This window comes from Erythrolamprus reginae, chromosome 2 (genome assembly GCF_031021105.1).
Source record: "Erythrolamprus reginae isolate rEryReg1 chromosome 2, rEryReg1.hap1, whole genome shotgun sequence".
Taxonomy (NCBI): Eukaryota; Metazoa; Chordata; class Lepidosauria; order Squamata; family Dipsadidae; genus Erythrolamprus; species Erythrolamprus reginae.
The window spans coordinates 146,557,863-146,580,979 of NC_091951.1; positions in this window are offsets into that span (position 1 = coordinate 146,557,863).

A 23,117-nucleotide genomic window follows, 5' to 3' on the forward strand; every position below is an offset into this window, starting at 1 on the left:
CAAGGACATCTAAGTAAAGTCAAAGCAGAACCATATGCTAGAATCTTAGAATTAACCTCATTGTGTATACAATAAAATTGAATTCCATCCAATACAGTTTTCACCCATACAGCAAATTGTTATAAATAAAATTGCAACAAAAACAAAAAGATCTGCATAACTAACAAACTATGCTGAGTTTTTCACCCTTCAATCCAGTGAGGAAATCCAAGCTGAAAAGGATCCGGCAACCTGTATCTCCAAAGTACATTAATTCAATCAGCAGCATGTAATATCTGACTCTTTGAAGAGAAGAGGGAACGGAAGGAAATACTGCTTAGCTGAGATTAATTTCTGCTAAAATGTCAGAAATACCTGTGATCTTCAGCCTTGTATTTATTCTAGAGAAAAGGCACATGAGGGGAAAAAGAACCTTATTGCAAAATAATATAATGCTATAGCTTTTTCGTTTCTCAACTTTCCGTGTTTCCTAGGCTTGTTAGTAGTTGACAGTTGTTATTTTTATAGGGTTCAACATTTCAACATTTTCATTTCAAGTTCAACATTTTCCACTGCCTCAACATTTGTACTGTTCAAGTCCAGATCTGTCCATTGGGCTATCTGTAATAAGAAAGAAAGGACAGCTTTGATTTGCAGTTGATTTAAAATATTTGGCCAGCAAAATCACTGCTCCACCTCTACAGTTTGTAGCTGGAATGATAAAGGTCTAATATACAGCCACCAGTATAGTTTAGCAAAAGAAACATAAATTGCCTTTTCTAAACCTTAACTCAGTTCACAAGTGAATTAACCATGAATACCATATCTTTGTAGCTAAAGATATAATTATATGGGGTACTATTCAAGTTTTCCCTGGTCTCATTTTCGGCATGACTCTGCTAGAATTAATTATATCCTTCAGATCAGCTTCTTCCTTATAACCCTTCTTTTGCTTTCTCTTTTGGATATCACAGAAGGGATTTGTCCTTCTCTTCAAAATCTTCAATGAGAAGACGGAATGGAAGAAAGCATTGCTTAGTTGAAATTAATTTCTACCGAAATGCAGTATCAGAACACCTGCGATATTCAACCTGGTATTTATTCTAGATAAAAAGACACAAGAAATAATGTGAATTTACTTACTTACTTACTTACTTACTTACTAACTTACTTACTTACCTACTTACTTATTTCATTTTATTTCACTTCACTTCATTTCATTTCATTTCTATGCCATCCAACTCCCAAAGGACTCTGGGAAGTTTACAACAGGATATAAAATACATTTAAAAACATCATAAAAGTTTAAGGAAAAACAGTTAAAAAAATCACATACATACATATCATTCAAAGCCGGACCTTGTAAAATTGCGAGATCAATGGCCCCAACCCTCCCAGAAAATCCAGATCTTCAATGCCTTTCGAAAGGTCAGTAGAGTGGAGGCAGTCTGGATCTCAGGAGGAAGTTGGTTCCAGAGAGCCGGGGCAGCCACAGAGAAGGCCCTTCCCCATGGGCCCACCAGCTGACACTGTTTAGTTGATGGGATATAGAGACCAGCTCTGTGGTATAATACCAGCCACTGGGAACTATGAGGTAGAAGGTGGTCTTGGAGATAATCTGGCCCTGAACCATGTAGGGCTTTAAAGGTAATAACCAACACCTTGAATTGAGCCCAGAGACCAATAAGGAGCCAGTGCAGATCATGGAGGATTAGTGTGAGTATACCTAGTGCACCCACAACCACTCATGCAGCTGCATTCTGGACCAACTGTAGTCTCCAAATGCATTTCAGGGATAGCCCCATGTAGAGCTTGTTGCAATAATCCAACCATGAGGTGATAAGGACATGAATGAATGGACAGAGAACCTCCTGATCCAAGTAGGGTCACAATAGAATAGAATAGAATTTTATTGGCCAAGTGTGATTGGACACACAAGGAATTTGTCTTTGGTGTATATGCTCTCAGTATGCATAAAAGAAAAAGATACATTTGTCAAGAATCATGTGGTACAACACTTAATGATTGTCATAGGGGCCAAATAAGCAATGACGAAACAATCAATATTAATAAAAATCTTAAGGATACAAGCAAAAAGTTACAGACATGCAGTCATAAGTGGGAGGAAATGGGTGATAGGAATGATGAGAAGAAAAACAAAACCACTAGTAATAGTAGTGCTTAGACTTAGCAAATAGTTTTTGAGGGAATTATTTGTTTAGCAGAGTGATGGCACTTGGGAAAAAACTGTTCTTGTGTCTAGTTGTCTTGGTGTGCAGTGCTTTGTAGTGACCTTTTGAGGGTAGAAGTTGAAACAGTTCAAGATGTGGTACACCAGATGAACTCGTGCAAACCTCCCTTAGCCACAGCTGTTAGAATTTGGTCCAATCTTAACTGTAGATGTGGGAGAACACCCAAATTGTCAGCCAGTTCTGAGGGGAACAATTTCCTCCCAGAGCCAAGGATGGACAGTCAATACAGTCTTTAGGAGACAGTACCCAAAGCCACTCAGTCTTGCCTGGGTTATGTCTGAACCTGTTGACACCCATCCAGACCCTCACAGCTTCCAGGCACTGGCACATCACATCACTGCTTCACTTAACTAATGTCGGGTGGAGATATACAACTGCATATCATCAGCATGTTGCTGATACCTCACCCCAAAACATTGGATTACCTCACCCAGTGGTTTCATGTAGATATTAAATAGGAGGGGAGAGAGCCCTGAGGCACCCCACAAACAATTGGGCCGAATGTCTCAGAGAGACATTCTGCTAGACTGAAGTAGTGGTACAATTATCCCTTTTTAATAAAAATACAGTTAGCTACACTAACATATATATTATGAAAGGCAAGTGGTACCAAATATCTGTGACTCTTATTTTCTCAGTCCAAGAAAATTCACTGTAAGCCTTGGAACTCTGGAAATCTCACTGCTCATAATAATAATAATAATAATAATAATAATAATAATAATAATAATAATAATAATAATAATAATATACATGGGATTTTTTTAAAAAAAATGTTTTTCCCATTTCCACTAAAGACTGGAAAATGTCTATCTAATCTCTGATTGTATATTTGTTTCTTCAATATTTCCAAAGAACATATAAGCCTATTCCCATTAACCTATCAATCAAACTTTACTATAAGCTTAAAATGTATAGAAGGCAAAATATCTACACTAGAAATAGCAGATTTTGCCAAGTGTCATCAGTTTTAGTTATCTCAATTCCTTATAATAGAACACAGTGCAATAGGACAGAGACCTTTATTTGACTCTGGCATATGTTTAAATTGATTGATTAATTGATTGATTGATTGACTGACTGACTGATTGACTGACTGACTGGTTCATTATCAACCTTCTTTAAACTGTTTGCAACACTACTTAGAAGATGGAATTGTATTACAAAGCATTGAAGGGGATGGAGAAAGCAGTTCTGTATTGATACATTTTGATTACATTTTAGGAATGAGTAAGTGTGAGTTTTTTCTTTTAAATTCTCTATCTTGCAGACCCAATTCTTTATCTCCTCCGACGCCTAAATAATTTTCACTCATCGGCAAACAACTCTTTGATATACTTGAAGACAGTTAGTTCAAGCTATTTATAATAAAATGGTCTGTTCACTTCAGTTATTTTTGAGGATATAATGCAGTAAGTTCAGTGTGATGCCTATTTTCTCTAACTAAATCTGACTGAGAAGAGTGGGGTTTACATATGTAAATATAAATTGTAGGTTGAATACATATATGCATCATTTCCCATTAACCTATCTATTCTGAGAATTTAAACTTCACTGTAAGATTAAACTCAGAGTCTTTTGGAATGGGAACTATAATAACTGTAACAAATCATCATTGTCTTTTTAGTTTTGTCAGTAAGAGTGACAAAATTAACCACCTGGTATAACATATTTTTCTGAGTTTTGTGCAAAGATAAACAAGATAAACAAAGAGCAAAATGGATAGCTTGCTAAAATGAAAACAGAACAGACACTTGCATCTCTTTGCACGAACAATCACACAGTTTTATTTGAATAATAGTGTAACACTACACCAATAAGCTATTCTTCTTATCCAGATGCCATAACTTTGTTTCAGACAATCAACTTGCCAAATCACTTGTATCTCAAGAAGTTAAAAAATAATTGAAACTTCAGATCCAAACCTGAAAGCCAGTTGAAGGAATTTTTCCTCATAAGGAAAAGTTCTAAACAGAAATCTTGGCTGAGATGTTAGAAATATCTCAATGGAGCCAATGGAGCTCATCTTGCCCAGCCAAAGGAAAAAGATATGGATCAATTCTTCTTCGCTAAAGATATATGGCAATTCTCCCCTCCCAATCCATGCTGCATGATGATGTTGGACTTTGTTGATCTTCAAAGACAGAAAGCTAACGAGCTACAAAAGTAATAATTCCATTTCTGAAGCCAAAAATAAATTGTCAAAAGACAGCCAAGAATTTAATTTAACCCTAATACAGTTTTACAACAGTGGACTTTGTGTTTTGCCTTAAATGCCCACATTACTAACATGGGCAACCAACTGCCCATACCCCATTATCTTTCTCGGAGACCTCAACCTACCACACATTAACTGGTCCTTAAATGAATGCAGCACGGAAATCATCCATTCTAATATATATAATACCGTCACCTATCTGGGACTCGACTAACTAGTAGCTAACAATACCAGACTTGATAACTGCCTGGATCTCATCTTCTGCAACAGCAAAAGTGCAATATATGGGTTACAAATAACAGAACCATTTTCCAATAGTGACCACAGCATGATAAACTTCAGTCTCAACCTAAGCCACACTATGATCCACCAAAATAATACAACACCCAAATTCAATTTCAAAAAAGCGAACTATGAACTCATTGAAGCCCACCTCTCAACATTAAACTGGAAAACTATTCTCTGAATGCTACACTACTGATGACCTCTACAACACATTCCTACTCGAAATGAAAATTATCATCAGACTTCATGTACCATAAACAAAAAATATAACCTCCCCATCTCAATAAGAAAATTACAAACAAGAAAAAAGTCTCTCTGGAGGAAAAACAAAAAAGGACAAGTTTCCAACTTCAAAAGCTGATATAAAAGCATTTGCAATCAAATAAAAACAGAATGCCTTAACTACTACAGAAAACAAAAGGAAAACCTCCTACGCACCAAATCTAATAGAGCTTTCTACAACTTTGTCAAAAATAAACTCAAAGACTCTAGACCAATCCCACCTCTCAAAGGACCCAACAACAAAGAATACCACGATGATTTATCCAAAGCCAACTTCCTCAACTCTTTCTTTAGCTCTGTCTTTGTTAACAGCAATGGCTCATCCCCCAATTTCATCAATCACACCTCAAACTCCCTCAACGACCTAATCCAAGTAGACTTCACTGAAGACTGAGTTGAAAAAGCATTACATGACCTTAAACCTTCTCTATCAGTCAGACTAGATTATCTATGTGCTTACTTCCTAAAAGTAAGCTCTTCTGCAATAGCTGAACCACTAAGCATAATTTTTGAAAAATCCTTCAGAACCAGCACACTTCCTAAGCTATGGTCGAAAGCAATGGTCATCCCCATCTTCAAAAAAGGAGACCCCTCTCTTGTTGATAACTACAGACCAATTTCACTATGCTGCGTCCCATGCAAAGTCATGGAATTAATTATAAACAAGTCAATTACTCTCCATCTAGAAACTAATAATTTGCTCTCTAACAAACAATTTGGTTTCAGAAAAAAATTATCCTGCAACCTGCAGCTCCTCTACTGCAAAAATATATGGACAGCTCATCTAGATCAAGGGAAATCTACAGATGCAATTTATATTGACTTCTGCAAAGCCTTTGATTCAGTGGTCCACGACAAACTACTCCTAAAACTCAAATCCTATGGCATCTCAGCATTCCTGTCAAACAGACAACAAGTGGTCAAAATAGGAAGCACCATATCCACCCCTGTCCCAGTTAAAAGCGGTGTTCCCCAAGGTAGTGTACTGTGACCAATGCTCTTCATTCTCTACATCAATGACCTTTGCAATTACATCACAAGCAACTGTGTCCTCTTCACCGACCGATAACACAACTACTCTCCAGAAAGACCTTGACGCTGTTTCTGAGTGGTCTAACACATGGCAACTCCAAATCTCAACTAGCAAATGCTCTGTCCTACACATTGGGAAGAAGAATCTGAACTCCAAATACGAACTGAATAATCAAATTATCACAGATAATCCCCACTCGGTTAAAGACCTTGGTATACTGATAACAAAAGATTTAAGTGCCAAAGCCCACTGCAACAACATAGCTAAGAAGGCTTCAAGAGTTGTAAACCTAATCCTACATAGCTTCTGCTCTGGTAATCTCACACTACTTACCAGAGCTTACAAAATTTTTGCCAGACCCATCCTTGAATACAGCTCATCTGTTTGGAATCCATATCGCATCTCAGACATTAAGACCCTTGAAAATGTCCAAAGATACTTCACCAGAAGAGCCCTTCACTCTTCCACTTGAAATAGAATACCCTACGAGAATAGACTTTCTATCCTGGGCCTAGAAAGCTTAGAACTAAGATGCCTTAAACAAGATCTCAGTATTGCCCACAAGATCATATGCTGCAATGTCCTGCCTGTCAGGGATTACTTCTGCTTCAACCACAGCAACACAAGAGCACACAACAGATTTAAACTTAATATTAACCGCTCCAACCTTGACTGTAAAAAAGATGACTTCAGTAACCCAGTTGTCAAAACGTGGAACTCATTACCGGACTCCATAGTGTCATCCCCAAACCCCCAAAACTTTACCCTTAGATTATCTATGGTTGACCTATCCAGATTCCTAAGAGGTCAGTAAGGGGCGAGTGCAAGTGCACTAAAGTGCCTTCCGTCCACTGTCCTATTGCTCTCCTATATCTCCTATACCTTTCTTCTATTCCTATATCTCTTCTATTCTTTCATTGATATGTTATATTACTACAACTTCTTTTCTATTATCCCTTAAATATATTTTACTATGAGTATCTCCTCTATAACCTTCATCATGTATTTTACTACGTGTATATAGATATATACCCACTAAAACCCTCATTGTGTATTGGACAAAATAAATAAATAAAAATAAATAAAACATTTATACACCCATTAGGGAGACATAGAATCACTTCCTATTCTACTGCAAGCAAAAAAAGAAAAAGAAATTTTGGATTGGCACAGTGCCATTGTGCCCTTTGAGTGTGCTATTAAAATAAAATCATAGCTTTTGCTTAATCATTATTTAACTTATTTTTATGGGTCTTTCATTCTCCCTGGAAAAATATAGATTAATATGACTAAGCAACAGTGGAGGCATTGTCTTACATAGCTAAGTCTTGCAGAAGTGGTAGAACAGTGTTTGATTGACAGAAATTTTTGCTTCAAATGGCTCAGTCCAGCTATTAATGTACTGAGATGTTTTGTGCCATTCAATACTTGCAGCCTGGGGATTTTAATACTGGAGACTATTTAACCAAGAGATGGTGAAAATTACTGACATTATGAATATGTTTTGAGCACTTAAGATATTGAGTATCATTTTGTAACAATTATTTTTTTCAGTGCAGGCTGAAATGTCAAATTTAAAGGAACTGCATTTTATGGCTGGGTAAAAGCTGGAAATAACACTTTTTCAAATGCAGAACTATATCAGCCCAAGGAGAATCGTTTCATAAATTCTAAGTGAATAAATGAAGCGTAGTAAGAATGAGCACATTTAATTAACCCTTACAATAAATAAAATGAATACTTATATTTTATTATTTATCAGGTCATTTTCTAAAATCATTTTGCATGGGTAGCTAAGCAAACCAGAAAAGAGTAAGAAAATATTGCTAGTGAGAGCGACAAAAACTCTTTCACTGGATAATCATTTGTCTAAGAATCTTGATATACAGTGGAACCCCGACATAAGAGCTGCTCGACTTAAGAGCTACTCGAGATAAGAGCTGGGAGAGGAGAGACATTTTTTTATTTTATTTTATTTATTACTTGGATTTGTATGCCGCCCCTCTCCGCGATACGAGCCGAGAAGAGCCGGGCTGGCTTACTTTCCTTCCTTCCCGCGCTGATGCAGAGCCACTTGAACAAAGCGTCGCGCCCCTCTGATGCTTTCGGCGGCTTCCGAAGCGACGCTGGGCTCTTTTGCCGCCAAAAGCGTCAGGGGGGCGTGACGCTTTGTTCGAGTGGCTCTGCATCAGCGCGGGAAGGAAGGAAAGTAAGCCAGCCCGGCTCTTCTCGGCTCGTATCCCGGCACTTGGTGAGTGGAGAGGCGGTCGCCTCCCCTGCCGCCCCACTCTGGGGGTCCTTGGCTTCTGCTGGGGGTGGGGGGATCCGAACGCTGTTTTGAATTTTACATTCCGAGTGGCCCAAACGCCAAAGGCGAACTTCCGCACCTCAGGAGTTAGCTCGCAAACGGCGCGGCTGTTTTAAAACATCGCTGCCGGCCTGGGGGGGGGAGAGGGAAAGGGGGGAGAGAAAGAGAGAGGGAGAGAGAGAAAGAGAGAAGGAAAGGGGGGGAGAGGGGGGAGAGAAAGAGAGAGGGATAGAAAGAGAGAGAGAGTGAGAGATGCTCAGTGAGCCTTTCTTTGAAGTTGCCTTTCTTTCTTTCTTTCTTTCTCTCTCTCTCTCTTTCTTTTTCTCTCTTGCTCTCTTGCTCTTTCATTCTTTTTTCTTTCTCTTTCTTTCTTTCTTTCTCTTGCTTTCTTTCTTTCTCTTGCTTTCTTTCTTTCTCTTGCTTTCTTTCTTTCTCTTGCTTTCTCTCCTTCCTTCCCTCCTTCCATTTCTTTCATTCTCCCTCTCTATTTTTATTTCTCTTTCATTTTCTTTCTTTCTCTCTTGCTTTCTTTCTTTCTTTCTCTTTTTCTTTCTCTCTTTTACCTTCCCTTCCTCTATTTCTTGCTTTCCTTTTCCTTCCTCCCTTCTTTCCTCCCTCTACAGGATTGGGTGGCAGTGAAGTTACTCTCCCCTTTCATAAGTTTCCTTGCTTCCTTCCTCTGTTCCTGTCCCTTCACCCTTTCTTTCTTCCTTTCTTTCTTCCTTCCTTTCTTTCTTTCCTTCCATCCTTTCCTCCCTCCATTTCTTGCTTTCCTTTTCCTTCCTCCCTTCTTTCCTCCCTCTACAGGATTGGGTGGCAGTGAAGTTGAATAAATAACTACAGTTTAATGAATAAAAATAAAAGTTTGCCATGTTGATTGTTTTGGGTAAAAAGAGGAAGGGAAGGAAAGCTCTCAGCTTATCATCTTATTAATAAGTAAAGTTACATTTATTCTTGCAATGTCTTTTTGCATAATTTAGACTAACTTTGTGAGTTTTTTGAGGGCTGGAACCAATTAAAATTATTTACATTAATTCCTATGGGGAAAAGTCGTTCGAGATAAGAGCTGCTCGACTTAAGAGCGCAGGTCCGGAACGAATTAAACTCGTATCTCGAGGTACCACTGTATCCACAAAGTAATAGAACAGAAAGAATGCCGGACTATATTAGAAGACGACCTCCCAGATCTTGTTGAAAATTAGCCACACTATCCAACTATGGTGTTGGTTTTATTTTTCTTAATCTTCATTGGATTTTCACAGCACTCTTAGGTGAGATGAACTTCAGTGTGATGAAAGGCCTTGCCCATTCAATCTGGTTTGAGCATGAGGCCAATATCTACAAAATACTTGTAAAAGCTGAGGTGAATAAGCCTGTGATCCTTTCATCAAAGCTCTGTTCCTGGGATCACATAGCTTCTCAGGGGATCAGCAAACTAAATAACGAAGTAAATTTTTGCTTTGTTTTCCTCAGCCATCATCTCTGCATTATTTAGTGCAGTGTTTCCCAACCTTGGCAACTTGAAGGTATCTGGACTTCAACTCCCAGAATTCCCCAGCCAGCATTCGCTGGCTGGGGAATTCTGGGAGTTGAAGTCCAGTTATCTTCATGTTGCCATGGTTGGGAAACACTGATTTAGTGGGTTGGGGAAAGGGATATTGTTGCTTTATCAAGCAGAACATCCCCCACTGGCATTTTGATTCTTGTGTAGAAAGTGCAATTCCAGTGTGGTATTGGGAAGTGAAGTTAGGGTCACTAAATTTTAGGCCAATAGCAATTCAATAGTTCACTGGAGACAGGTTGGATGTGTGTGTGTGTGTGATCTTTAAATATCCCAATTTATTTCCACTTCATATGATACTTCTTAACAGGTTTTTCTTATCTCATTTTCATTCACTGAGGGAGGAAGATCACAGGCACTGAAATAACTAGAAATGGATCAACTACCAAAATAATATTTTTTTAAAAACCTGGGAGATGATTCTCCACCTAGAACTATTGATTTTCTTTTCAGAAATGTAACTGACAGAGTCACAAGAGAGCAATGTTTTTGTCCATTCCAATTGTGACAACAATTACTAGGATGATTTCTTTTCCTTTTTCATTTGGGGATCACAAACTGAAGCCATTTAAGTGTCTTCGCTTAAAATCCCCCAGAGAAAGGAACATATTTCTTAAAGGTAATCAGTGGATTTACTGCTGAGATGTCCTTTCCATTAAGAACCTTATTGTGACAATAATTTGAATTGGATTGTTGAGTAACTTAAAGCCATTTGATTCTGTTTACTCTTTGAAACAACAAAGAACCAGGCATGCCAAGCTTTTACAGTGTGGGAGACCCTATAACAAGTTTACTGATTTCTTTTTGAAAAAGTTATTAAATTGAACTATATATATATAGTTCAATATATAGTTATGCCTGTTATATATGTGATATGTTATATGTTATATATGTGATACATACAGAACATAGTTTGTTGGCTATGAATAAATTAACTGCCTTGAAATGGCCCTTGGTTGGGCCTAGGGGCAAAAAGGAGCTGTAGCGTTCTTTCAATATACCAGGGTGATCCAACAGTAAAAACATATAGCCCCTCCCTGGTACAAAGCTGAAGGGATCAGATCTGGTGGCCTAGAGGTTAATTCTCTGCCTTACAAAGAAGAAGCCCTGGGATCAAATCCCAGTAAGGGTATGGCTAGCTCTAGCTGATGAGGCCAGAACAAGGCCGAAATAGTGCTATCCTAGTCTCCCTTAATTTTAAATATTCAGCAAAAATATGTGTCTTTGCATATATATATAATTGCAGAAAATAAAAAGAGGGAAGAGGGTAAGGAAGAAGCAAGACTGGGGAATGTAGATAAGAAGGGGGGGGGAAGCAATAGAAAAAGTAACTGCCAATTTTCTTCAGGGCAGATGCAGGCATAACATATAATGACCTTTTGTGTTAGAATAAATCATAGCATATCCTGGATGGCATGATAAGTAAATGTATTTAGCTAGCTTTAACATTGTATTTAGGAATGCTCATTAATGATTCTTGAAATCTAAGTGAAATATCAAGTGGAGAGTCACAAGGTTGAATCGGAAATTAAAAAAAAGAATAAACAAAAACATTCACACAATTGGTTTTCCATAAACAGGTACATCTCCTGTATGAAGTCTTTAATATAAAGAAATTTCATTTCTCAAAACAATTATTGCAATTTTGGAGTATAAAACACACCTTTTTCCTCCCTAAAAGAGGCTGAAATTTTGGGTGTGTCTTATACTCTGAATATAGCTTTTACCAAAGCTTTCCCCCCCCAGCCCTAATAAGATGCTAATGGTCTTCCCAGTCCTTACTTGCTTGCAGACTCTTTCATTGTTACAGTCTCTGAAGAATGTTTTTCCAGCCCCTTTCCAGTCTTTGCAGGCTTTTTTCATTGCTACTTACTCCAAACAAGTTTTTTCCCAGCCCTAGCCAGGGGATAAAATAATGTGTTGAAGCTGACCAGACTAAGGACTAGTCGGATGAATATCTGGGAGGCAGATTTTTTCCCCTTATATTCCTCCCCCAAAACTAAGGTACCTCTTATTCTCTGGTGCATCTTATACTCTGAAATATATGGTAATTTACCAGTATTTCATGCCCAGTATAGTCACAGTTCCTCAAAAACAGTCAGATTTTAGAGTTTTGAAATATAATTTAACATGATATAAACACCTTCAGCATTAAAAGTTTTCCCTATAAATTAAATGAAATGAACATTAAAATATTGTTCCAGAAAGATGCTAATTACTCACAGGACCAATCATATGGGTCAGACTTTGTATATTAACAACAAAGACAGTCTGACGCAAATCCTTTCAAATATATCAGATATAGATGGCAATTGTCTTTGCTTTGTATAGCTTCTCTATCCTAACAACACCTAGGCTGGTATTTCTTGTAGATGTGACATTTACAACAGATGTCTCATTTTCCCCCCCATAGGGACTCAGACCATGATTCCTGTGACAATGGATTTGTTAAAGAAAGAGTAAAACTGACATATGAGTAAAGGGGTTAATATGACAAAGGAAGACATTAGCTGGCTTGAAAATTGTACTCAAAAAGTACTCATTAAATATTTCCTCATCAAACTAAAGTGCATCTTAAAAGAATGTCACAAAGTTCAGATTCAGGACCTATTTTCAATATGTTTATTAATGACTTGTATGATGAAGGAGAAAAAATGCTTATTAAATTTGCAGGTGACAAAATTGGGTATGATAATTAATACCCTAGAAGATTAAAACATTAAATTCAAAATTAACTTGACAAGTTAGAGAGGGGGATGAGAGCAACAGAAGAAAATTTAGCAGGGACCAATGCAAAATGCTGCATTTATGAAACAGAAATCAAATGTATAGCTGTAGAAGAGAGAAAGTTTGGTTTGTGAATAAGATTTTAGGATAAGAGTTAAACACAAAAGGATTAGGTATCAACTGTATGACACAGTTGCAAATTCAGAAAGGTAGGTACAATTTACAGACAATTCTGCACTGTAGCTGAAACTGCTTGTTTTCAGTGCTACTTCCAGCTCTTTCTCAAATCAACTTCAGAAATTCCATTGCAGTTTACAGTGGGTTATCAAAAGAGTGTCACAAGGCTGAGTTATAGTTCAGCAAAACTATTGCTTCTGCAAGATTAGTAATTGGTCATCCCCATGACTATTGCCCTTCCTATCTGTGACAGGAAGCAAGCTCAATAGCTAGTCTGTGTATGGAGCAATCTACCAGTGTCTGCCCTTTCTATGTAGAGATTTCTTCGTCATCACTAATCTTTATACCTTTTGTTCAATTCCCTAGATCGCCCACCTGAATGCCTTCACAATCCCATCCCAGATTATCTCATTTGACACTAAATGCAGACTTTCTCTCCTCCCCAACCCCATAGATTATCATCATTGCTCTCATGCTGAAGTAATCCAAGGAATATTGTTGTTGGCCAATCCAAGGTTGTTGGTCATAGTTGGATTGCCTGGTTTTATTCATTTATTTACAATGAGAACATCCAGTTGAAGCTGGCAGCTCAGGATGAAATGGTTGCTAAGGAATAATTGCTTGGTCACTAGGACCACAGGTTTAGTCTTCTGAGCTTTTGGACTCGTGCTGGAGCCCATCCTGAGAAAATTTCTCTCTCACCAGAATATGTTTGAGAGAAGTTCCCTCTCATATTCTTTAAATCAAAGCGACTGTCCCAGAATGGATCCTGCAACATTATCCTATATATTTGTCTTCATTTGTGAGTACCATATTTAATGAAGTAAAAAATTACTAAGAGGTCAAGAAGCACAAGCATATTATGTTGTCTTGCTCCCTCAATATACCTAGCCGCAACCTAATCTAGAGAATCATCTTTATCAAGAGTAGTAGGATAAGATTTGTCCACAGCCACACATCCATGTTGATGAAAAATGGTAAATTTGACACTGGTCCATAATTATTAAAAAGAGAGGACTCTAAATATTTTTTTTCAGGTGGGGCCATTCTACTGTCTCTTTCATGGCAGATTGCATTAATAATCTTGTACATTTCTCTTAATGCATGCCTCTTGAACAGAATAATGAAGTAGAAGATAAATCCAGAAGACAAAGAGTATTTCAAATTTTTCAAAGCTATCTGTATCTTCAAGGTATTCAGAAACAAACAAAATCCAGACAAGGATTTTGGCCTCCTCTCAACCAACACTATTTTAGTGGTGTTAATTTGTGAGTATTTTATCAATGGAAAAAAAAAATTGCTAAATATTTGCTGCCAAAAGCACCAGAAGTCTTCCACAATTCCTGTGGGCTGAGTCAGTTCCCATTATCAGTTGGAAGAGATTTTTTGGGGGCTGGTTTTCAACAGATGCAATGGAGGTGTGGAAAAACTTCTCTTTCGTTGCTACATAATAAGCTCTCTAGTGTACTTTAGGCTGTGCTCAGTCATATACCATAATCAGAACACCCTTAATTATTAAAGATGGATTGTCCTCACTTGCTGAAGTGTACATTTTTCATTCCAAGTTCAATTTTAACTCTTCAGGATCTGTAGATTTGCATTAGGAATTCATTCAAAAGAATTAGAGAAGTAGAAGAAAAATAACTGTTCACATTAAGATCATTTAAATAGTTTAAAATTAGCTATATTAAACCAATATTATATTGATCTTAATGATCTTAATGATCTTAATGTTAAGAACAGCCCAGAACCCAAATGAGTGCAGGGGGTGGAGAGATATTAGTGGTAGTGAATAGACAAGATTATGAAAAAAGAATAAGAGAAGAAGTAACAAGTAATTGTAACAAGTTAATGTGCTCGAAGTAACAACTAATTGTACTTGAAGCAAACTGAGGTTAAATTAAATCCTCATTTTAGGGAACAATTTCAGGAGAAAGGCTATATTAAACCTAAATGACCAGTAACTTTAAGTTCACATAATTTGGGTTAATTTATATTAATGAAGCAATTGTGTAAATGATATGCATTCATACATTTAAATTGTAATTTAAATATTTGCATAAGTGCATCATTATGCAAATACTACAACTGATGCAAATATTATGAATTTACATAAATTGCTAAACTACCAGCTGCAATAAACTTTGTTCCTTACTTGGAATGGTGTTTCTCTAAAAGCTTTGGATCCATTACATCAAGGGTTTACTTTAATAGCTTATTTGAAGAAGTATTGATGTAGAGGTATAACACATATGATTTTCTACTATAATTAATATATTCCATGGTAACTAAAATTCATATTAAAAAAAGAAATGCCACCAATGGGAGATCTACAGTTTGAGGCAATGAATCTGATTAGAATTCATTTCCTCTGTCATATTATATAAATATTAGTGCCAACTTGATTATAAAATTGAAGCATTTTATATATTAAATAAGGAATAAGTCACTGAAACATACTTTTGTTCTTTGTGAGTATCTATTTTATTTAATTATTTATTATTTGGGCTTATATGCCTTTTCGAAGATTCAGGGCAGCTTACAAAATATTAAAAAACAATAAAAAAATATCCTGAGTACAAATTTAAAATTAATCTAACTAATCTAAAACCCCAAATCCTTAAAAGCCAATCAGTCTCATTCAGACAGTCAACATACATTCCATTCATTGGCCAGGGGCTAATGTCTAATGACCCCAGACCTGTCATCATAGGTGAGTCTTTAGGCTCTTGCTGAAGGTGGGGTGAAGGCAGTTCGAATCTCTGGCCCCCACAGAGAAGGCTCTTTCCCTAGACCCCGCCAGGCAACATTGTCTAGCTGACAAGACCTGGAGAAGTCCAACTTTGTGGGACTCATGCAGCAGAAGGCAGTCCCATTAGTAATCTGGTCTGATGCCATATAGGGCTTTATAGGTCATAACCTATATCCTGTATATCCCATAAGATGTGGCGTTAGAGATAACAGAGAATATGTTAATCTGCATTTTGATTACTTTGCATGCTTTTTCTGGAATAAGCAACATTAGTCTTTCTATATAGCAGTTGCTGATTTAATATACAGTTTTAAACTGACAAACTGATTTCTAGGGCACCAGCCTATATAACTGTTTGAAGAAGCAGTTTTTTCAAAGTAAGTAACCCACTTAAGATGATATTAAGAACTGATTGTGTTTCAAAAAGCTTACATTTATTTTACTATGGTTGAACTGTAAGGATGTAAATATGAATCTTATATAAAGTGTAATAAACCCACATACTTTTAAAAGATTACAGTAATGAAAGCCAGAAGGGGTTACAAAATACAATCTATTGATAGTTTTGCTCATTGATGCATTTGGAATTCATAATCCATAGACTGGAAGTCACAGGTTGGAATCAAAACTCCAAACATTTTTGTTTTCCTTTTTTGAGAATAGAGGAATTGGAGCATGAAAGAGGAGTATGAAGGAAGCTTGAATAATTGAAAGAAAAATTTGCATTGCCTTAGAATGTAATGTTAAGGCTGCAGAATAAAATACATAGAAGCATATGGCAAGGTTAATAACAAATGGTGTAGACGTGTCTCATAGATATACAATAAGAATACCCTTGTCATTTAAAAAGACCACTGAGAAATCAGCATATATTGAAAAGTGTAGCTTTCTTTTAAGAAACAACCAAATTGTTTGTGTAAGAGAATATGTAATACAAGGTCACATTGCTGAAAAATGAAATGACTAATGTAGTCTAATAAATGGAAAATGAGACAAACAACTCTTCAGCAGGAAGAACTCCATTTGGGATGACTGCCTTCAGAATTATTACATGCTGCCAATACAGAAGACTAAGATTCGTCAATATCATTTGTCAACATGAATGACAAGCAAAGATATTTGTTTTTAAAAAATCATTCAATGTTTAATATAATAAAATGTCCTTTTCATTTAATGTGTGTGGGCATGACAACCCAGAAACTAAATATGGATTAAGAAAACACTGCAAAGGGAAACTGATTTTTCAATAAAAGGTTTTATAGGTAGTGGGCAGAGAACACAACATTAGGGGGGTTTGAGCAGGTGGTATCTATTGGAGAAGTAGATTTTATAAACAAGTATTAGGAGACAGGATGGGTCATTAGATTGGACATAAAAATGACAGCAGGACAACAATATTGCTATATGTTTCCCACTAATTAAGAACAGCTCAAAAGTTATGAGCCTTTCAACTGTAAATAAAATTTGGGGCATTTGCTATTTCACTAGGTCAGCCATTTTGAAAAATCAAGCACAAAAGAAAATTCTGAGGTTTTGGTCCCATTTCCAAGATACTTCCAAATTTATTGTAAACTTCTTTTTAATTACTACTACTACAAGGTGGCTAAAAATACTGCTTTTATTGTGCTCTAATAAAAAAACAACAGTTTCCCTTGGGGTTCTTAATTCTATAGCTGTTCGTCATTTTCTGACAAGGTGGTAATAGTTATTATATTTGAATATTTTGCAGTCTAGCAATTCTCAGTGATTAATGCAGTACAGAAAAACACTTTAAAACATTTGCAGTAGCTATAAGTCCTGCTCAGTAGACCAGAGCAGGAAATCAACTCTATAGAAAAGCTAAATTTATTTTTATTGAGATTGGCTATAATGATAGAATGTTCGAAGTCCAATTGTGGTGCATCTTTCTCTCCTTATAATTCAATAAATTAGTGGTGTGTCTGCCTGAGCTACTTCCAAATGTGACCTCATTATTTTGGATGTAAAATTTAAAAAAAAACCCATCCAGGGGCTGTCTAAGGATATTCTCATTCATACCAGTCGTGGTTGAAGATGTTTCTTCGATGAGATGGTTAGGGGGGGTCTAGCAGTTTTTTTACATAGTAGGATTAGGTCAATTTGGCTTAAATTATGCAACCAGTACTAGGTTAATTTGGGGCTCAAATCCCTTTGGTCACTGGGGAAGGCGGTAAGGGACAGAAAATAGGGCAGAAAGCAACTATGTGATCTCCTTTGGGCACCTTTTGGAAGGTGATAGGCCACTCATCTCCATGATTACAAGGCTGTGCTGGCCCAGTTTATAGAGGTGGGATGCCCTTGGGGCTCAACTACTGGGTGAGCCTTCCCACATGCCTAGGCAAACAGAGAGAAAGGAAGGGTCAAGTTCAAGGCCAAGGCCAAGGTCAAGGGGACCTTCCCCTTGCTCTGCAATGGAGCCTTCACCCATAGTTGCCCAGGAATGTTTGGAACTCATGTTCTACCCCCTTTCGGTTACCTTTGCAGGTCCTGTTCTTGAATTAATAAAGTGACCCATAAATCCCAGTTCTATGGTCTGTGTGCTTATTCCGTGTTCACCGCAAGTGAAAGGTCTTCTAGCAGAAACAAAGAAAGTCCAGTTGCCTTTTGAAAAAGCCCTTTGGGCTGAACTACAGCCACTTTTCCTGCATAGATCTATGGTTCATGTGTTTCTACCTTAAGATCATATTCCTTATTCTCTACATAAAAAAAAAAGAAATCAAGGTAACACTTTGATGACAAATCAGAAACCAAACAATTCCATACAACTCCAAAACAACTATAAACAGAGACAGCTTGATCTAACTGGTATACCTTCTGAAAGATTCAATTTTCAACAATTTTTTTCTGAAAGCAATCATGGAAGGAGGGGCTACCCATATTTCCATCCAGTAGCTGCCCAAAAGAACCAGTCTTTCTACCGAGAAACAAGACCTTCTGGCCTCAGTTTCCTTTACTAAAGAAGAGCAGTGGGCCCTGTTTCTCTCTAGATGACCTAATTGGGGCAAAGGCAAATAGATTCAATTTCAAACCCTAGGCCCAGGATGGCAAACCTATAGCACGTGTGCCCAAAGTGGCACACAGAGTCATCACACCTCTGGGTTTCTGGTGCATATGTGCGCATGACAATCAGCTGGCCTTTTGCATGCAGCAGTGCCAGAAACTGAAAGAGCTGGTCTTCCATTTTCCTGTGTGAGTATGTGTGCTGGCTAGCTGATTGTTATGCATACATGTGTGCCAGAAACCCAGAAAACTAGCTGGAAGACTAGAAACCCAGATATTCATTTTTGAGCATACACATGTGCCCTGGGCAGCTCCTCCTCCAGGCTGCGGCCCACAAAAGCTGAAGAGATTCACTTGAGGCCAGGGGTAGGCAAAGTTGGTTCTTTTATGACATCTGGACTTCAACTCCCAGAATTCCTGAGCTAGCATGATTGGCTCAAGAATTTTGGGAGTTGAAGTCCACAAGTCATAGAAGAGCCAACTTTGCCTACTCCTGATCTAGGCTAATATTTTGCTAGAATTTTGCATGATACAAGAATGAAATTAATATGGTAATTCAGTTTCCAGATACAAGAGCAAAGATGGAATCCTTCTCTAGTTTTATCTGGATTGTAAAATAGAAGCTGCATTGACTTCTAATGTGGAAAAGCAATGCTAAATGATACATCTTCTCCCGTCAGGTCTAGCTTCCCAGGCCAGAGAGAAGAACCTTGGTAATTACTGCCATTATTCAAAAGTGAGGTAGATTCCCAAGGGATACAGTGTCAGAATGAAAAGGTTTTTCATTTTGAAAAAAGATATGCAAGAGGATAAATGTTAGTCATTTATTTAATTCATTTAGATAATTATTTAATGTATTAATCAACTGAAGCCAAAACAAGGACACAGCTGTGAAGGATAAATATTTATAAGAAGGAGGGAGAAACCTTGCAAGATTATATCCTTCCTTGCATAAAGGACAATATGCAGCATTCTTCTTTTGTGAATCAAATGTGCTTGTGCATGTGTGTATGCTATTTCCTTTTGAAGTAAACAACATTATTCAGGCTTCTAAAAGAGATGAGATCTAATAAGGAAATAAAATTAAAAAGCACGAGATGAAAGACGTTTATGGCTGCATCAGTCCCTTGCAAATCTTCCCTTCTTTTACTATGCCCATACAATTATTTATACACTGGCTTTATAAATTTCCTTCTCTCTCCTTCTATGTCTCTTATCAACTCCATCCAACTACAACTTTCTTTGTTTTTTCTTACTTTTGATCTTTTTGTTCCTCCTTCATATATTTCTCAGTCCTTCATTTTCTCTGATTGATTAAATCCTCTCTGCATACTTTTTAAATATAGATATGATTATGTAAACATGTATGTGAACTTGATCATGCTGCATCCACAGAGGCAATGGAAAAATGTCCCAAAATATATTTGTTTTTTACTTCCAATATTACTTCCAATAATCAGACATAGAGGCTCTTTTTACTCACACATTAAACAAGGTTTATAGCCACTCCATAAGCCAACTGCATTCATATTTAAACAGTTCTCCAATTATAATATCTACATTTCCAGTCTTACCATTTTAAACATTCTTACAGGACTTTTTCTGCTTCTTCAATTCTTCAATGAATTGTTATTTTCTTACTACTACTACTAACAACAACAACAACAACAACAACTTTGGAAGGGACCTTGGAGGTCTTCTAGTCTAAACTCCCTGCTTAGACAGGAAACCCTACACCAGTGATGGCTAACCTTTCTGAGACCGAGTGCCCAAACCACAACCCAACACCCACATATTTCTCCCCAAGTGCCAATAGTGGCAATTTACTGTTTCTTTCAGACTATAATATACACCAAGATTATGAAGAGGTAAGTAAGGGGGGGGGGGAAATTCTACACCCCCTCCGCAAGCACTTTGAACGTATCTGAAACCCACTGCGCACTCTGCTTTTCACAAAATTGGATGAAAAACAGGCACATTTTTGCAAAAGAAAATGGAGCACACAGAGGCTTTGGGAGGTCTGCAGAGTACTTCTGAGGGCTGAGGAAAGGCACAAACACCCCAGTTTTTGTGAAAAACAGGCACGGGGGCGAGATTTCAGGAGGCCCAAAATGGATGCATTCAGTGAATAAGACACACTATTTTAGGGTGGGAAAAGATGCATCTTAGTTGTTGTGGTTGGCTCTGGCCCAGCTCCTGGCCCAGGGAATGGGGGGGTGGATGCAGGGGAAAATTCAACATGTCACATGCCTGTGTTATTGCCGACAGAATCAGTTCAGAGTTTAGGTTCCACGGACAAAGAGGAAGGTGGGAGTGACTCAGCAGAGGAGGGCTTGGCACACAGCCAAGACAGTCAATCTTCCTTATCTTCTATTGCTTCAGATGATGACATTTTGGACCCACGCAAGCGCAGAATTATGCGTAGAAGAGACCAAGTAAGAACATATTACAGGAAATAAGGGAGGCCACCTGTGTTTGGATGGCACTCCAGTAATTAGGGCTACTGCTATAAATAGCAGCATGTGGGTTTGGCTGTTGTGAAAGAATATCTGATCCGAGTTTGTCAGGAATCTTATGTTGCTGGACTTTGTTGCTTTTTCATGCCTTTGAAACCAAAGCAGAGCAATGTGTGTGTGTGTCTCACTTCATTGGAAGAAGAAGGGATGTGAAGTTTCTTCACAGCTGCTAGCTAAGTACTTAATGATTGCTTAAGGGAAATTGTACAGACTACCCGGTTGTTTTGGGAAGAGTGCTCTTTGCAATACAAAAAGAGTGCTTTGTTTATTTTGAATTTTGTGATAAAGAACATTGCTTTGAATTTTCAATTGTGTATGTGTCTGAAATTTGTACGCTTGAATTTTTGGGAGGCTCCTATCAGAGAGCCCGGCAGAACATTAGTTAACACTAAATAGATCCTCTGAATCAAGCAATCGACAACAGGGATTCTCAGCTGGGGGTTCCTTTTGAATTTCCTGACCACTAGCAAGTGGAAGAAAGCAGAGTCACAGAAGAGGGGAGGGAGAGGGCTGCAGGATGTTTTGTCTGGGGAAATTCACATCCACTCCCAGACCCCCTTGGGACCAACCAGGACCCTGCAGTCCCTCCATGCCTCCTCACACTGAAATGTGTGTGAAGGGGGATACTTTTGAAGGCGACACAAGGGGGGCTGAGAGCTGGTTTCTGTCCCACATGAAAGGTCTTTTGTTTGCTCCTTGTACTCCTTGTCTTTGCATTGTTATCAACCTTTTATTTTCAGAAGTCAGGTTCTGGATTAAATGGTACTCCAGACAAAAGATGAGAAGGGTATCTTGCTTTTAGACATGATAATAGCTGTCCAGCAAGGTGAGTTATGAGCTATTTTTACATCCTCAGAAATGTAATTTCTTACATAGTAAAAATGTATTTCCTTCAAAAGTAAACACACAGACACACAGACACACACACACGTCCCAACGCCTGAGGAGGCAGGGAAGGGCTGCGGGTGTCTGGGTTTGTCCCAAGGGGCTCTCTAATTCCCTTATTTTTAAGCCAATGAAGACTGAAGGAAATTGGCACACAATATGGTTGCATTGCTACATTATCTATCTGTTTTCAGTATATCAGAAGGAAAAGGTTGCTATATGACAGATATACAAAATGAAAAGCCTCTGAAAATCTCTCTTCTTCCTTTCCTTTCCTTTCCTTTCCATTCCTCCCCTCCCGTCCCCTCCCGTCCCCTCCCGTCCCCTCCGGTCCCCTCCCCTCTAATCTACTATGCTTTCTTCTCCTTCTCTTCCCTCTTTCCTTCTTTTTTCTCCTCTCCTTTTTTCCCTTCTTTTCTTTTTTTGACATGTGGACTTCAACTCCCAGAAATAAAGCCAATTAAAAATATTCCACATAAAGAGCTGATATATAAATTAGTGAAGATTGGACTTAATCCCTGGATAGTTCAATGGATTTGCAGCTGGCTGAAGTGTAGACATCAGAGAGTTATTGTTAATGGTGAGTATTCTGAGCAGAGACAGGTTACAAGTGGTGTGCCACAAGGGTCTGTTCTGGGTCCTATTCTTTTTTAATATGTTTGTAAGTGACATAGGGGAAGGTTTGGTAGGGAAGGTTTGCCTATTTGTCGATGACTCTAAAGTATGCAATAGGGTTGATATTCCTGGAGGCGTCTGTAATATGGTAAATGATTTAGCTTTATTAGATAAATGGTGAAAGCAATGGAAACTTCAGTTTAATGTTTCCAAATGTAAAATAATGCACTTGAGGAAAAGGAATCCTCAATCTGAGTATTGTATTGGCAGTTCTGTGTTAGCAAAAACTTCAGAAGAGAAGAATTTAGGGGTAGTGATTTCTGACAGTCTCAAAATGGGTGAACAGTGTAGTCAGGTGGTAGGGAAAGCAAGTAGGATGCTTGGCTGCATAGCTAGAGGTATAACAAGCAGGAAGAGGGAGATTATGATCCCACTATATAGAGTGCTGGTGAGACCACATTTGGAATACTGTGTTCAGTTCTGGAGACCTCGCCTATAAAAAGATATTG